Source organism: Camellia sinensis, chromosome 8 (assembly GCF_055761805.1).
Source record: "Camellia sinensis isolate YWXY chromosome 8, ASM5576180v1, whole genome shotgun sequence".
Lineage (NCBI taxonomy): Eukaryota > Viridiplantae > Streptophyta > Magnoliopsida > Ericales > Theaceae > Camellia > Camellia sinensis.
This window is the reverse complement of record NC_138968.1, coordinates 18,999,668-19,017,324: the sequence shown is the minus strand read 5'-3', so window position 1 is coordinate 19,017,324 and position 17,657 is coordinate 18,999,668. Positions and strand designations below refer to the sequence as shown.

General features: G+C 32.7%; 1 pseudogene; it reads left to right on the top strand.

Annotated features, from left to right (window-relative positions):
- LOC114303778 (ABC transporter C family member 10-like) overlaps positions 1-17,657 on the top strand; it is a 61,093-nt pseudogene that overhangs the window by 20,564 nt on the left and 22,872 nt on the right.

The window sequence follows — 17,657 nt, the reverse complement described above, 5'->3', positions numbered from 1 at the left end:
AAAATATGGGAAATATAAAAAAGAAAAGTATTGGAAGAAAAAATATAGTAAACCGTGGGAAAAAAAAAACAAAAATTCATTAGAAAAATGGAGCTTTTAATAGAATAAATTTTAAGCGGCTATGTAAGTAGGAGAAAGATAAAAGAAAACAAAAATATGTTAGAAAACCTAGTAGTAAAAATTGCAATTATTTTATATGTGGAGAACCTAATCATTTTGCAAAAAACTGTCCTAAAAGAGATAAGCCTAATACTAATAAATAGATAGAAAGATTACACATTATAGAAGATTTAGAAGAAGATATAGTAAGCATAAGCAGTAATGACTCAAAAGTCTATAGCATAGTTAGTGATTATGAATATCAAATAGAAGCCATAAGTTCAGATGGTGATTCAGAAAGTGATACTGATATAGACAATCTTTTAGGACAACTTAACCAAGAAATAGGAATATCCTCTTCCCATAATAGTTTCTTCATGATGATGGAATGCAATCCAGATATTGGATGTCTGCATAACTTTAGGATTGGACTGAGATTTGATACAACTAGATGTAGTTATTGTAATTGGTTTCTAGCTAAAAATAAGAGAGTTCAATTTATGTAGTATAACTTGTTGTACAGTTTGTTTAGAAAAGTTAAATATGACACACAAGATAGCATTAGAAATTAATGAGGAGATGCAAGAAAATCATGGTCTAGAAAACAAGGAATTACACCTAACAAGTACAGAATTAGAGATATAGGTAAGAGAACATATACTACAAATACGTGAGATAGAAACGAAGGCTAATTTCGATATAGAATTTTTAGGATTAGAAAAAAAATAACTTAAACAGCAATTAGAACAATTTCAAACTAAATATCCCTTAAAAGATAAACTTGTTGAAGAACATATGCACTCTTTAGAATTAGTCAACCTCGTTGATTCTCAACCTTTTATTCAATGTTCCCAAACACAGTCTGACAATGCATATTTACCATTTAATTACCTTGTCATACCCAAGCTAAATTTAGTTGAGATCTCTTGTGCAATCAAATTTGCAGAAAAAACTTTTAGTATAAATGCCATGATAGATACCGGAGCTAGTAAATCATACATTGAACAATATTTAGTTCCACCAGGGTGGAGTTCGCCTTTAGTAACCCCAGCTTTAGTCAGTATAGTCGATGGCACTAGACAGACATGTACACATTGCATTAATGGAGCACAAATTAGTTTTCATCATATAGGCTCACAGACTCAACATATAGAATGGTTCACTTTACCCTAAGTTTGGATTGGGAATGCTTGACAAAACCATACCTTCATATTAGGCCTTAATTTCATACTTAGTCTACAAGGTGGTATGTTTATTAGCCATAATAGCATCAGTTTCTTCAAACGAACAGTGCATACACCCACAACATATGCCCTTAGGACCATTGCACATTCATAAGAGTTGCATGCGAAGCGTGGTGGTACCACAGGAGTAGATTCAATTCCTGCTAGTTTTTTTATTTCCTAGTAGAAACATTTTTCCTGAGCTAGTCCAAAAGTATATACCAAATGAGGAGACAACAAATACTTCTTTAGAAAATTTAGACGTAGAAGATTTTGAATTAGAAGAAAAATGTAGCTCTTGTCGCTTAGAAGAATTTCAACAAATTGTTAACTTAGAATTAATTTTCGCCAAAATAGGAAAGCTGAAGAAAAAACCAGTATACAGAAGAACAGAAAATGATTTAAGGCCTAATATGAAGGGATGGCTTTGTCGAGCATTCCCAATCGAAACTTGGGGTAAAGGGAACCAGTCTATGTCTTGAGTCTGTGAGCCTATATGATGAAAACTAATTTGTGCTCTATTAATGCAATGTGTATATGTTTGTCTAGTGCCATCGGCTATACTGACTAAAGTTGGGGTTACTAAAGGCGAACTCCACCCTGGTCGAACTATATGTTGTTCATTGTATGATTTACTAGCTCCAGTATCTATCATGGCCTTTACATTAAGAGTTTTTTCTGCAAATTTGATTACACAAGAAATTTCAACTAAATTTAGCTTGGATATGACAGGGTAATTAATTGGTAAATATGTGTTGTCAGACAGTGATTGGGAATATTGACTAAAGGGTTGAGAATCAACAAGGTTGAGTAATTTTAATGAGTGTATATATTCTTCAACAAGTTTATCTTTGAAGGGGTATTTAGTTTGAAATTGTTCTAACTATTGTTTAAGCTATTTATTTTCTAATCCTAAACATTCTATATCGAAATTAGCATTAGTTTCTATCTCACGTATTTGTAGTCTAAGTTCTTTTACTTGTATCTCTAATTCTCTAATTGTTAGGTGTAATTCTTTATTTTCTAGACTATGATATTCTCGCATCTCCTCTTTATTTTCTAACGCTACCTTGGGTGTCATATTTAATTTTTCTAAACAAACTGTACAATAAGTTACATTGCATAATAAACATTGAACTCTCTTGTTTTTTGCCAGAAACCAATTACAATAACTGCATCTAGTGGTATCAAATCCCAGTTCAATCCTAAAGTTATGCTGACATTCAGTATCTGGATTGCATTCCATCATCATAAAGAAACTATTATGGGAAGAGGGTATTCCTATTTCTTGGTTAAGTTGTCCTAAAAGATTGTCTATGTCAATATCATTTTCTGAATCACTATCTGAACTTATGGCTTCTATTTGGTATTCATAATCACTGACTATGCGTAGACTTCTGACTCATTAATGCTTATGCTTACTATATCTTCTATAATATGTAATCTTTCCATTTGTTTATTAGTATTAGGCTTATGTCTTTTAGGGTAGTTTTTTGTAAAATGATTAGGTTCTCCACATATAAAACAATTGCATTTTTTACTATCAGGTTTCCTAACATATCTTTGTTTTCCTTTATCTTTTTCTCCCTTAGGTAGCTGCTTATAATTTATTCTATTAAAAGTTCTACTTGTTCTAATGAATTTTTGTTTTTTTTCACGGTTTCCTATATTTTTTCATCCGATACTTTTCTTTTTTATATTTCCCATATTTTTTTTTTTGTATTTTTTCCTATTATATTTATCTTCATATTGCTAAGGAGTGTATATTATGCTGCTATAGAAATCCTAGTTTTTTTTTTCAAATCTTTCTGTATTTTGACTTCTATACATTTTTCTCTAAGCCTTCGAAATGTAAAAACTATTCTAGGTCCTATTCCCAAAGCTCCTCTTATTTACTTCCCCTGTGGCTATTCTTGCTGGTAAACTTGCATAATAAATTGACCATTGATTTTCTATCTTTCTTCCTAATTCTCCTGGTAATTTCCTAAAATATTTATTTCCTATTTCTTCATCAAAATTTTTTCCAGTTCTGGCTACTATGGCTAAATATTCTTCGCTAAAAGGTACAACATATTTCCAACTTCCTAATGTTATCTGATCTAACTTGGTTAATGCCACGCTTTGAGTATAATCGTTTCTTCTAAAAGGGTCGTATCCTATAAGCATTTCTTTTATAAAGTTAGTAAAATTCCATGGGTTATCTCCTAATCCTTTAAGCTATCTAATGGTCTCCTCGTATTTTCCTTTAAAAGTGAAATATATGTTAAAAGCTGAATCTCCTAAAAGTGTTTCCATATATTCCCACATATCATTTCCTTCAAAGGGATTATTCATCCATGCCTTTACTGTATCTTTTTCCCATTTTTCTATCACTTCTGGCCATATCTGTGGGTCGAATTTAGCTAAGTCTAAAAGGGTTCCTTGGTTGGTTGTTGGTTGTAATTGTATGCTCATATCTGGTTGTCTGTGCTTTCCGTTAAACTTATACTGTTTATTAGGATCTGCTTTACTACGTCTTGTATTGGTTAGTGGTCTCCTTCCTTCTACTTCATATTGCATTGGTTCTACTGGTTCTTCTACCATATGCTGTGGGTTTCTAGTTCCTGTGTTTTCTATTGTTTGAGTGTTCATATAAAAGGTGCCTTCTAAATTAGACTATTTTGGTAATTTAAATATTTTACTAGTATGTATTTTATCTTCTAAAATATCATCTACATATTCGGTATGAAATTCTTGGTCTAAAAATGACACTGCTTCATCATGGGTATCTCTCCTAGCTATATATTCATAGTATCTGGTATCTAATATTTTATTCATGCCACTTAGAGTAAAATTTTCCAAATTTATCTCATCGTTATTATATATCTTATTTTGTGATATTGTTTTTTCTTCTGTCATTACATAAAGTTGATTTATGCCACTATGATTATCTTGATTTTCTCCTCTATCTATATTTCTAAATTCACCATCTTCAGATTTTTTTGGTTCTACATATGAGTATTGAGTAAATTTTACTGCATAACTTCTATCTGCTTTTTGATATAATAAATTATTTTGAGGGGCTAACCTCTTTTGTCCTAGGAAATCTCCTAAATTCCAATCTAGTGCTACATTATCCTCAAAACTCTATTTTTTAGCTGGTGCCTTTATTCCTTTTGCGCTTAATATCTTAACTACTAACTATTTGATCATTTGTAAGTCTATAATGGGTATTGCTTTCTAAGACTGCTAAGTCTAAAAACCCTATGCAAATTAATAAATTTTTTTCTCCCTTTTTCATTTTATATCCTCCACTCTTTATTCCTATTTTTATCTTTTTATGAAAGGTCAAGGTTGGTAAAAGGAAATCTGGTGTAAAATAAACTATTCCTCCTTTAGAATTCATATCTAATTCATAGCTGCCTAAAATACTCTGTCCTACATCATTAAACCTATCATCATAAAGACATACAAAGAGTTTAGCTCCTAAATTTTCTCTGGTTAAAGCCTTAACTCCTATCACAACTAATCCTAAGTGGGTCATTGTGAGATATGTTGATTTACAACATAATTATAACTTTCTCTATTTATTAAATTTAGCTCTATTTTTTCGTATTTTTGAGTTACACTAATCATTTGTTCACCATAGTGTTTAAATAAATATTATTTTTTATGAATTTTTCCTAGCTTATATACATACTTGGCTAGAATTAACTTTAGTTTTTCTTTTTTAAATTTCTCTATTTTTTGTTCTATGTCTATAAATTCTTCTACTTTAACATCTCCATCTTCATTACGATTTTTACTGCTACTTCCTTTTACTAACTGTTTAAACATTTTTATTTTTTGTAAGTTCTACAAACAGGTTTTCTTACTGCTAATCCTGATGGTAATTTAAGCTTTTCAAAATATTTGGCTATAGCTTCTTTGTTTATTTGAGACTGGGCTTTACTTGCTTGCACTTCTACTTCTTTTCCTTTTTGAAGTACTAATCTTTCTAACGAAGCTAAACAATTTGCTAAACTGTGTTGTTGCTCTAATAATTCCTCCAATTTTTCACACAATCGGATAAGAAATAAAATTTATTTATTATTTTTTCTTACAAATATTTTATCTAACTGATTTATTCCTTGATAGCTACTAATTCCCTCTAGGTTATTATGAAAGTCTTATGCTTGTTTTAAAATGGCCTGGTAATCTCTGTTAGCCTTTTTATCACTATTCATAAATTAAGATCTTATTAGTTGTTCTAAATTTTCTAATTTTTGTTTTAAATTATCTTGAATTTGGTTGATCTGTTCTGTTTGTCTAGCTATTTGATTTATCTGATTATGAATTTTTTCAATTAGTTGCTTAAATTCTAACTCTATTTGCTTTGAATTACTAATATTTATAGTTGAAATTAGTGTTTCCATTTCTAGCTTAGTGAGAAATTTTTCTAAATTTAAATCTATTCATTTTGTAGAATTGAACTACATTGATCTTGGATATAATCTAATTTTTTATCTTGATCCTTAATTATACTGCGAGTATTACGACGATGGTCTATAAATGAAGTAAAAAGATTATTGATTTTACCTAGGTCCTTTTTAATATTTTCTACAAAATTAATCTGATAATCTATAATACTATTTAACAGAGAATTATGTTCGCTGTGGAGCTGATGTGTCAAAGTGCCTTCAAAATTACAACGAAATTTATTTTTATGTAGATTAAGGTGATGGTTATAATTTCTGAGTTCTAAATCTAAGTATTCTACTCTTTTCATACACAAAATTAAATCCTACTTTAAAATTATTGAAAGTTACTACAATATGAAACTTATAACTGAATTGTCCAACAATAAAAACTACTCTATTTCCGTAAGCAAAATGCATATACTAACTTAAACTGTTCTAAAATCTAACGCTGCTCTGATACCAATTTTGGGGCGAGTTAGTGGTTTACCACTATTTTGATGTTTGGCTGAGAATTATCTGGTTAATTCTACAGTTATGCTAATATTAAATTCTTAAGCTGCGGTATTTGTTGTTGTAAGGCTTCTTATTCTATCATTAGCTGTCTATTTATTTGTGTGACTTTCAAACTATAGTGTACTTGAGATCTACCAGAGGCTAATGATAACAGAAATTAATATCTTTACTGTTGGTCTTCTAATTCTTGTATATGCTCAGTACTGGATTTGATTTTAATTCTAAGTTCTTCTTCTATAAGCATGAAATTCTAATTTTTAAAATTATTATATTGAAAATATTTCCTTGATATTTCTTCTTAGGTTGCTCTCCTTGTATTCTAAAATTCTTTCTCTTATTTGGCAAACTACTTTTAAGTGATGTTTGCTTTCATTACATGTACTCCTCCCCTGAAGCTAAGAGTCATTTGACATAGTATATTTTTATTTTCTATTTCTTACCTTTCCGTTTCTACCTACAATTTACCATCAATGCATAACCACGACTCACACGGGCTCTTCAGTTAAGGTCACTCAATAATGAAATAGAAAACAATAGATACTATGAAGGTTCAAAGCATGAAATATTAATGAGAAAGCAAGCATTCCATAAACTTAGTTTCCCAAAATGAAAATAAATTTTAGAACAGAAGAGTTACCCTTTTGAAATATCCAAGGAAAAAGAGAGACTACTCACACTTCATATTAATATACATTGTACTTACAAATATTATATTACAAACTTCGAGATACTAGAAAACCTTGAAAGACTTGAACACTTGGAATTCTTAGACAAAAAGTTGGAGAAATTTTGCAACGAAGAGTGGAAAGAATTTTCCTTGCTTCATCCGTTGGCATGAATGCCAATTTATACAATACATCTTCAAGAAAAACGAAATCAAAAAGCTAATCTATACCTAATCTATTGGCCCAATATGTCCAAATGTTTACAGAAGTCTACAAACAAAGTCTACAAACTAATAAAGATAAAGACCCAAAACTCTTTGTAAAACTACAATTATATACAGTTTTTCTGACACACTTCTTAGACACCGACTAAACAAGGAATCAATAAAGAGTTAGGATAAGGATGTCGGGTACTGGTTTGGGCCCCATCGCATATCATTCAATCCTTCCCTTTTGATTCAAAAAAATAAATAAAAAATAAAAAATTGACACTATAACACGTGTGAGGATTCTCACAGCTTTTCTTTAATGGAGTAGGGTAGGGGTCATCTACTTTATTAAAGTAGTGAGTAAAGGAGAAGCCTTACAACTGACAGATGCAAATAATTACAATGGTTGTTGTCGTTTTTTGGCATGAATTTTGCTACATGTAGAAGAGGGGCCTTATCTTCTATAGACTGGCTATTTGTCTTTTTCTTCTGAGCTTCTCGATGCCAATTATTGATGTGGACATGTGGCTGCTTGAATGATAGAGAGAGTCTTTAAATCCAATCTATAGACAACTTCCGTAGATACAAAAACTTAAAAGAGTCAAAAAGTTTAAAATTCAAAGTCTAAAAATGAGGCTTAAAGCCCAAAATAGTAAATGAAATATGGACTTTGTGACTACAACACTACAATTATAAGACCAAAAGCTTCTAGGATCTCTATAAGAATCTAATTATATAGAGTACACGGTTTTTACTAAAAATATAAATGTTCAAATGTAATTAGTTGTCAAAAAAATAATATTTAAATTTTTAATAATATTTAGACATAAATATTTTTAATAAGAATTTCAAATACCTTTAAGAAATTTGGAAAGGCAGCAACACATGTCTTTCGTAGAGAAACATGAGCCATGACGATGTCTTTTGGCAACTTGCTAAAAAAGTTAGTTTTTTTAGCTTTTTAACTTTTTTTACACAAAAAAAGTCACAAAAAAATCAGTTTTTTTAGTTAAAAGGCCACCAAAAAATTAAAAAAAAATAAAAAAGTCAAACAATCGTCTATATATGTATAGTAATAATATTATAAATTTATATTGAACTATTTACGAATTATTCAGATTTATCTTCTTGTGATTTAAATTTATTTTACGAGAAATTATTAAATACTTCTAGAATATCACGTGTGTATACTTTTTCACCAATCATCATTTACCATGCCTCTTTATATTCCTCAATCACCAAATACAAAATTATAATACTCTGCTTTCTCTGCCAATCATAACACTATAAAATATTATGTGATCATACTTCTAAACTATCCAATAATTACTCTTGTTTTATATGTAAATCTCATAACATACAAATTCAATTTCAATTATACATTTTCAGAAAATCTTCGAAGATCATAAATTTGGGTCCGTAGACTTGTTCGCGTGTTCATTGTCCTCGTCGATCACATATTGTCTCAGCTTTAGCCTTTTTGTTTTGTCCCTTCTTACTGTTGTTTTTCCTCTTCCACCGCATCATAATCCTGCTACCTCAGAAAATTTTAACCCTTTCTGTCAATATCAAAACCTAATCATCAATTCTTGTTTGTTGGAAAACATTTTTCGTAATTTGTCTTGGTTTGTCAAAGGTTATGGGTTTTGTGTGTTTGTCTTGTTGTTAGTTTTAGGATATTTGTTTCCATTGCTTTCTTTGATTTGTAAGATTGCTTATAATTTGAACTAATTACAAATGCCCAACTATAATTACTTTGTGGGTCCGAATTTTAAGTATTTTGAAATAAGGTTTATTTTATTTATTTATTTTTTAATTCTAAAATTGAGTAAAAAGTTTGATTTTAATATTAACTGCTTCAAACTTTTCATCAATTTTTCTTAAAATCTTTCTAAAAATTTCTATCTTATTCCAAAATTTTATTTTCATCAAATTTGATAAAAAAAAAAATTCATTTCTAATATTTCATCTTTTTAAAAAATGACTCTCTTGATTTGATGATTATTTAATAAAAGGATTATAAATGATTTTTAAATTTTTTTTATCAATTTTAAATCTGATAAAAGAAAGATAAATGATTAGAGAAGCTCTAAGGCCTTGTTTGAGAAGATGATTTTTGGCTAAAATAGTTAATAAATACAAAATAGGCTAAAATCGCCAATAAAATAAAATATCGCATCCAACTTATAATCATTTCACTCTTTCTCTTATAACCATCAAATTAACTAAAAAAATCAACTATCATTTCAAACACAATTTTTTAACCAAATTAAAATAATTAAAAAAATTAAATAACCAATTAAAATAACTAAATTCTCAAAACGAAGCCTAATATGCTAGTTTAATGGATTTTATGTACATATGATGCGGCTTTTGAGCGAAACCGCAGTACTAATCTTAATTTTATAGTCAACTATGCAAATCTTATATTTCTTTAGAAAAATTCTACACATATAGGAGTATAAAAATGGCCCGCGGCCTGAAACCTCCTCGCGGTTCGGGGTGGGCCCGACCCGTTTGGCAAGAGCCTATGAAGCCCAACATGGGCCGGCCCGGATGGGATGAGCCAAATTTACACCCCGTAACACATATAAAATTCATACAAAAAAATTTAATAAGAATGATATGACATTATCATTATTGGTCCTGTTTGGGAAGTTGATTATTTTAGTTGATTATTTAGTTTTTTGACTATTTTAATTTCGCTAAAATAGTTGTATTTGGAAAGATAGTTGTTTCGCTAAAAGTGAAATGATTATGAATTAAATGTAACATTTTATTTTATTGACTAATTTAATCTATTTTGTCTTTATTGACTATTTTAGCCAAAAAAATTTTAAAAAAAATAACTTGCCAGATAGGGCCATTGTAAATAAATTAATCTTTAATAGTATTTTGTTTTAAAATAAAAGATTCACAATAAATCACATTATTATGCATAAAAATTATTTATGAATTTTTTATTTATATAACATTATTTTATACATGTGATTTTTCACATTTGTAATATTTTATTTTTTTCTTGTCTCACCTTTCGGTTTAGGTGTTACGGATTCTAATCATTTTTGTTCCGTTCCAGCTTTAACAGAGCCTCCTACACTAGATAGAAGTGTCCTTTTACATGAAATGAAAGTGGTTGTTATGCATAGAGTCCTTTTACATGAAATGAAAGTGGCAATAATGTTCCAGACTATAGCGACCCCGGTCTTTTGCCATTTGATTATTGTATCCGGACTTGGGTTCCGTTTATTCTGTCATTGTATATTTGTTGTTGTCGTCCTTTATTGTCTCATTTGGAGTTATAGGATGTGTTGGGCAGGTTTGTTTCAGGTTGGTTGGGTTCGTAAACCAAGTGTTGCTGTCCAATTTTTGGGTTGGTCGCTCGAGCCAGGATTTGGTCGCTCGAGCGAGGTTTGTTTTGTGTCCTCTGGCTCGATCCAGATTTGCTTCGCTCGAGCGAGCGACTGCATCTGGTATAGACCTGAGGGCAGTGCTTATTCGCTCGAGCGAGCGAGGTGTATGTTTTCGAGTTTCTTGCTCGAGTGAGCATTCTGTCGCTCGAGCGTGCTCCAGGGTTGCAGACCTGAAACATTGTACTCGAGCGAGCTTTTCTTCGCTCGAGCGAGGTTTTCGTGTGTCTGGTCGCTCGAGCGACCAAGTCTTCGCTCGAGCGAGCCTGTCAGGTTTAAATAGGCAGTAGCGTGTTTCAGATCAGTTTTTCATTCACTTTCAGATTCCAAACCCCTAGTTACGAGTTCTCTCTTCCTCTACACACCTTCTCTCTTAGGATTGATCTACTTAGAGTGAGTTTCTACCTTAGATCCTTTATTAAAAAGATAGAGTGAGTCGAAGGCTTCCATTTAATCTGAACATTTAGTGATTTGGAGCACATTGGAATTTGGGTATTCATCTATGTCTTCTCCATTCGGGTTATTTTCTTCGAGGTAGGGATTTCCTACTCCATCTTATAAGTTTTGTTCTAAGTTTTAGTATTTTGATATGTTGGGGGTACTTTGGTAATTTTGGGAAAAACCCTAGTTGTATTAATAAATTAATTTGTACAATTAATTCATGGAATTGGGGAAATATGGTTAAATTCATGGAATTGGGGAATTCATTGATTAAATGGTGTAGTTGGATAATTTAAATCACGCGCCTATTGAATTGTTGATATATTTATTTTCAGTTTAGAAATAACTGTTTTGGGCTATCGGTGGAGGATAACCGTGCTTGTTGTAGACACTGCATGTGGATTAGGGATAACTAAAACTAATCATTGATTAAGTCATCAATTTTGTCTGCTGAATTAATACAAACATTATGTGTATTGATTGTGTGTTGTATATGTTATGTGTTTGCATACATTGTTTTGTGTGGGAGGAGATAGGAGATGTACTCCACGGTTTAGGGGAAGATAGGAGATGGACCTCTAAACTGGATTTTGTTTGGGAGGAGATAGGGGATGGACTCCATTAGCATCACTTTTATGTGTGCTTATTTATATTGAAGTGTTTTTATTGATACAGCACTAAAATGTGTATCAAACTGGAAGTATGAAGTGTTTTGATTTGAGCCTGAGTCTCATCTGTTTGTTGACATTGGAAGAATGTGAATATGATATATATAGCTCACTGTTGTAAGTTTAGCCAGGTTCTGAGCCATATTGATAAAGTTGGAAAGTAAAACGTGTCTTAGACAATAGTGTCATGAGACAGTAAAATGATGTAATTGATTATCTTGGTTAACCATCTATTGAATGCTATTCCTTTAATCAATGCTTATATTTGGTTTAGTATATTTCTACTGGGCTGTGGCTCACCCTTTATGGGAACATCATTTTCAGGTCCAGGTGATAAGCTACCTCCAAGGACTTAGCTTGGAAGGATTTGGATTTTGAAGACTATCTCTAGTTATTTGTTTTTATTTGATAAACATTCAAGCCTAGGGCTTTATTTGTATTTGAGTTAGAACTCATATTTTTGTGTCCAAGTGTTGGCTTGGAAAGATGTAAGCCCATAGGGCATTTAATTTGATATTACATGTAATGTTTTCATTTAGTAATACTCTGATGAATGAGATAATGAATTGGTTTCTTTTAATATTGCATGCCAATGATATATATATAATGGGTTTATTTTGAGGGCGTGACACAGACCCCCTTTCCCCCATCCCTTTGACCCCCTCTCAATATGATTGGCCAGTTTTTCCCTTTTTTTTTTTTTCTTTCTCCTCCAATCACCACCCACCACGTGGGTGTGGGGTGGTGGGGGTGGTGATTGGAGGGGTTCTCAATCATGACCCATGAAAGTAGTTATACATTGAATGATGTCTGTCACTGTACAAATATATGTATATTAGTGATTGACACACGTAATATGTATGTAATTTCAATAAGTAAAATAAAATAAAATACTTACAATATATATTATATTTGATTTAAGCGATAAAAAAAAATTCATTATATTATTTGTTCATAGTTCGAGTCTCATATCCATTATTTATCAAATAATGGTTTTTTGTCCATAATTCAAGTCTCATGCCCATTATTTGTCTAATAATAGTTTTTTTAAATGACAAAATGAACACTTAACGTTAAAGTGGAGGATACACTTAGCATTAAAGTGGAGGATGGTTTCAGGACACCAACTAAGGTGTTCCTTTTATTAATAATATAGATAAAATGTTATGAACTCACCTTATTAATTCATAATTTATTTTGAATGTATTTGTGTTTGTACTTAATGAGAGTTAACCTCTCTATCACTAAGTACTTGCCTTATAATTCAACTCTCCAGTGAGGAAAGTTGAATCATAACCTTTCCTTATGACTAGGGCGTTAAGAAAGTCATGATGGCCTAGTTGATTTCCGAATGTGTTGGTGTGGTAGAAATTATATTGATGAAGTACAAGGTTTATGAGTAAAATGAATTTGAACGCTGATTTTTTTTTATTTTTTTTAGTGAATTTTGATTCATAAGTCGGAATTTGTAGTGTTAATATATATATATATATATATATAGATAAATAATACCAAACCCACAAACTCATTTCTTGTCTTCCCTTTTTTGTGGATTAAAAGTTTGTGAATTCACAAACTCATATATAGTAATGTCCAATTCATAAGTAGTAAACCATCCTCCACTATATATAGTAAACCAATCTGCAATACTATTGTGGTTTACTATATATGTTTCTGTTCTTGAATCTGAAAAACAGTTTTAGAGTTTGTGGGGGAGGAGAAGCAAAAAGTTTTTACAGGGTTGAGCTTTTCTGGTTCTTCTTTCTCATTACAAGCAAGGAGGTTTCAGTTCTTCATCTCTATAAACCAATCACTTATGTGAAAGGATTGTGCTGATACTATGATTAACTTCTATATTCCTAGTTTTTTTTCTCTTTACTCTGTTTAAACCCTCTAATTATCATCTGAGAGTGTTGTATTCGATTCTTGTTGGGATCAGGACTCATAAACAAAAACTAAACAAGTTTTATGTGGTTCGACAATTAGCCTACGTCCACGGACAGATTTACTAATTTCAGAAAGAACAAACAACAAATACAACAGTGGAGGCGGAGACAACACTATCAACTTAACTCAGTCACACAAGAAAAGAATTATGTTTGATACGATGCACTTACATGGGTTACAAATATGAAGAAATTGATGAGAATCTATGTAGCCCCTTAAACAGTGAGGTCGATGGAAGTAGTAAAACCGAGTCTGTTGTCACCATTACTCCATTTGAGAAAGCTAGGTTTTTCTATAAAATGAACTTTTGGTGGCTGAATCCATTAATGAAAAGGGGGAGGGAGAAAACACTTGAGGATGAAGATATACCCAAATTGCGCGAGGAAGATCAAGCACAAGCTTGTTACTTGCTATTCACAGAGAAATTCAATGAGCAAAAACAACTCAACCCATCATCCCAACCATCGGTTTTGTGGACAATAGTTTCGTGCCACTGGAAGGAGATATTTATGTCGGGATTGTTCGCATTGCTAACAATTGTTACTCTATCTACCGGTTCACTTATTCTCAACACCTTCATTGAGGTTGCCGAGGGCAGAGAAAGTTTAAAAAATGAGGGGTATGTGTTGGCCATCTTACTTTTCTTTTCTAAGAGCATTGAGTTTGAGTCCTCAGCACAAAAGGCAATGGTATTTCCGAAGCAGACTTATTGGTCTAAAAGTGAGGTCTTTGCTAACAGCAGCCATTTATAAGAAGCAATTAAGATTATCCAATGCTTCGAAAATGATGCACTCGGCCGGTGAGATAATGAACTATGTTTAAACTGATGCTTATCGGATTGGAGAGTTTCCTTTTTGGTTTCATCAAACTTGGACAACGAGCCTCCAGCTCTGTCTTGCCTTAATAATCCTATTCCGCGCAGTCGGGCTTGCGACAATTGCATCCTTGGTGGTGATAATTCTTACTGTGCTTTGCAATGTCCCGCTTGCAAAATTGCAGCATAAGTTCCAGTCTAAGCTCATGGTAGCCCAAGATGATCGGCTCAAGGCTACTTCAGAGGCGCTGGTGAACATAAAGGTGTTGAAACTCTATGCGTGGGAAAGTCATTTCAAGAATGTCATCAAAAACTTGAGGAAAGTGGAATATAAATGGTTATTGGCAGTTCAAATGCTTAAAGCATACAATGGCTTTCTCTTCTGGGCATCCCCGGTATTTGTCTCAACTGCCACTTTTGGGGCATGTTATTTTCTCGGAGTGCCTTTGCATGCTAGTAATGTTTTCACATTTGTAGCGACTTTACGACTTGCTCAAGAGCCGGTTAGATGTATTCTTGATGTAATTGGGGTTGTTATTCAAGCGAAAGTTTCATTCGCTAGGATTGTGAAATTTCTCGATGCGCCTGAGCTAGAGAACACAAATATCAGGCAAAAACGCAACATGGGGATGAAGAGCCACAGCATTTTCATCAATTCTGCTAGTTTTTCGTGGGAAGAGAGTCCGTTAAAGCCCACGCTTAGAAATATTAATTTAGAGGTTCGAGCTGGTGAAAAGGTGGCTATATGTGGAGAGGTTGGTTCAGGCAAATCGACTCTTCTGGCTGCTATCCTAGGAGAGGTTCCAAATATCCAGGGAACTGTAAATTCTTGCTACTCACTTCCTCACATTCATTCATAGCTATTAAGTACACCTCAACTTCACAACCACTGTACTATTTTTATACTAATCTTGCACTGTTCTATCCCTAAAAGAGGCCATTAGAAAAATAAAACTTAGCAAGGTGTGGAGTTCTATTCTATCGCTAATTGTTTCCTCATTATGTGTCAATTTATTGTAGTGTAACTCGCTCCCCCTTTCATTAGATTGGGGGAAATTTTGTTGTCGACGACCAATTTGGATCCATTTGCTCTATTTTACAGATTCATGTATATGGGACTATTGCCTATGTTTCTCAATCGGCATGGATCACTACAGGAAATCAAGGATTTAACGGCGTTTAATTAACAGCGTTTTATTAAACGTCATGTTTTCTAATTTTTAACGGCGTTTTTTAAACGCCGCAGATTTTTTTAACCAAAACGGCACCGTTTTCTAATTAAAGGCGTTTAAAAGCGCCTCCAAAGGCAGTAGACACACGCGCCCTTTTTTTGAAGCCCTTATTTTTAAATCTGAGCCCACTCTCTTATACGCACGCATCTCTTTTACCTTGTACGCAGACATCTCTCTCTCTCTCTCTCTCAGCGACAAAGAAGACGGAGGAGATAACTCTAGGAAGAAGCTTCATCTCTCGAAAGATCAATCGGCTATTCTTGAAGAGAGCTTCAAAGAACACGAGCTCCATTGGTTGTTCAGAGCGATTTCGAAGCGATTTCGAAGATTCAGATCGATATCAATCGACTGTTTCGAGCGATTTCGAAGATTCAGATCAATTTCGGGATTCAAAGCGATTTCGAAGCTCCGTCGCCACCATCATCTGCACCGGCAAGGTAGTGTGCTCCACCGTCTCTCTCTCTCTCTCTCTCTCTCTAGATCTCATACTGATTGTACCTTTATAAGGGTTTTTGGTTCTGAGTTGGTTCAGAAGTATATTGGTGAGGGCTCTCGAATGGTTAGATAACTTTTTGTTATGGCCAGGTTTGTCCGACTTCATTGATAACATTGTTATTGCAAAAAAATTATAATATCTTGTATATCAGGTTAATAAATCTTTTTAGTCTACAAAAGTGTTATATAGTTCCTCTTACATGTTTTATGTGTGATTTGTTTTTGTTTTTGTTGCACAGGGAGCATGCTCCATCAATCATCTTTATGGATGAAATCGACAGCATTGGATCTGCTTGAATGGAATCTGGATCTGGTAATGGTGATAATGAAGTGCAGGGGACGATGCTGGAGCTTCTCAATCAACTGGATGGATTTGAGCATCTAACAAAATCAAAGTACTGATTTCTTGTTTCATTCTCTTAAACTTGCAACATTTATGTGCACCTATGTTAGTTATCTGCTCTTTTAATCTTATGTTGACTCTAAGCAACAAATGAGTTAGCCTTGGTTTATTTAATGTTAAATGCCCTAGAATCCTAGCACCATCATGTTTATTCCTCCTATTTTTTTTTTTTTTTAAATTTTTAATTTTTTAATACTAGAAATTAGAGATAGCATGGATAAAGAAAACTAAATTGTTTTTTAAGGTTGCTGGCTGGATTCATACTCCACTTGTTGCATTGGATATATATATCAAGTGATTAATTCATATTCATGACTCTCAAATTGTTTTTGTATTGAAAAAATGGAAGCAGAGATGCTGGGAGTGGTATCGGTGTTTAGGAATAACAGGTATCATGTTATTACAATTACTGAGTACTTAAGGTTGGGTATTGGGTATTTGGTGTTTAGGAATAACAGTTTTCACTAATCATATTTGGTTTCTCTTGCGAATAATTGATGTCATTGCACTTTAGTGTGTCATGATGAAGGACGAGTGATCTATTTTTTGCTCATCATTCTATTCTTTTGAAGGTTATTCTTTCTGATGCCAATGTTCCTGGTGAAGGGGAACATAAAATTATGTCGAATATTCATCTTCAAAGAAACCTTCCTGGTTATGCTGCCAACACACGCCATTGCTTGTATGGTTTGGTACGTCTTCTCTATCCTATCTGTGAATCTATTATAAATTTTAGGTCTGTTTTGTATACACTTTTGAAACAAAAAACATTAACCTCCACTTCAATTTATTTTTCAGGTCACCTATCAAATTTATTTTTTTTTTGGACAAAAGCAAAGATTATGTTATTGCTGAACATATAGCGATCCCGGGTTTACCCTTGTTGAACAGTGATCCGGACATGTGTCCGTGGATGTTGGTAGTTGTTTATTATCTTGTTTGCATCCTTTTTCTTCGTATTTGAGTTATAGGATGTGTTGGGCAGGTTTGTTACAGGTTGGTTGTGTTTGGGAGCCTAGTGTTGCTGCCCAGATTTTTGGACCTTCGCTCGAGCGAGGAGTTGGTCGCTTGAGCGAGCGTTGAGTTTGTGCCTGGTGGG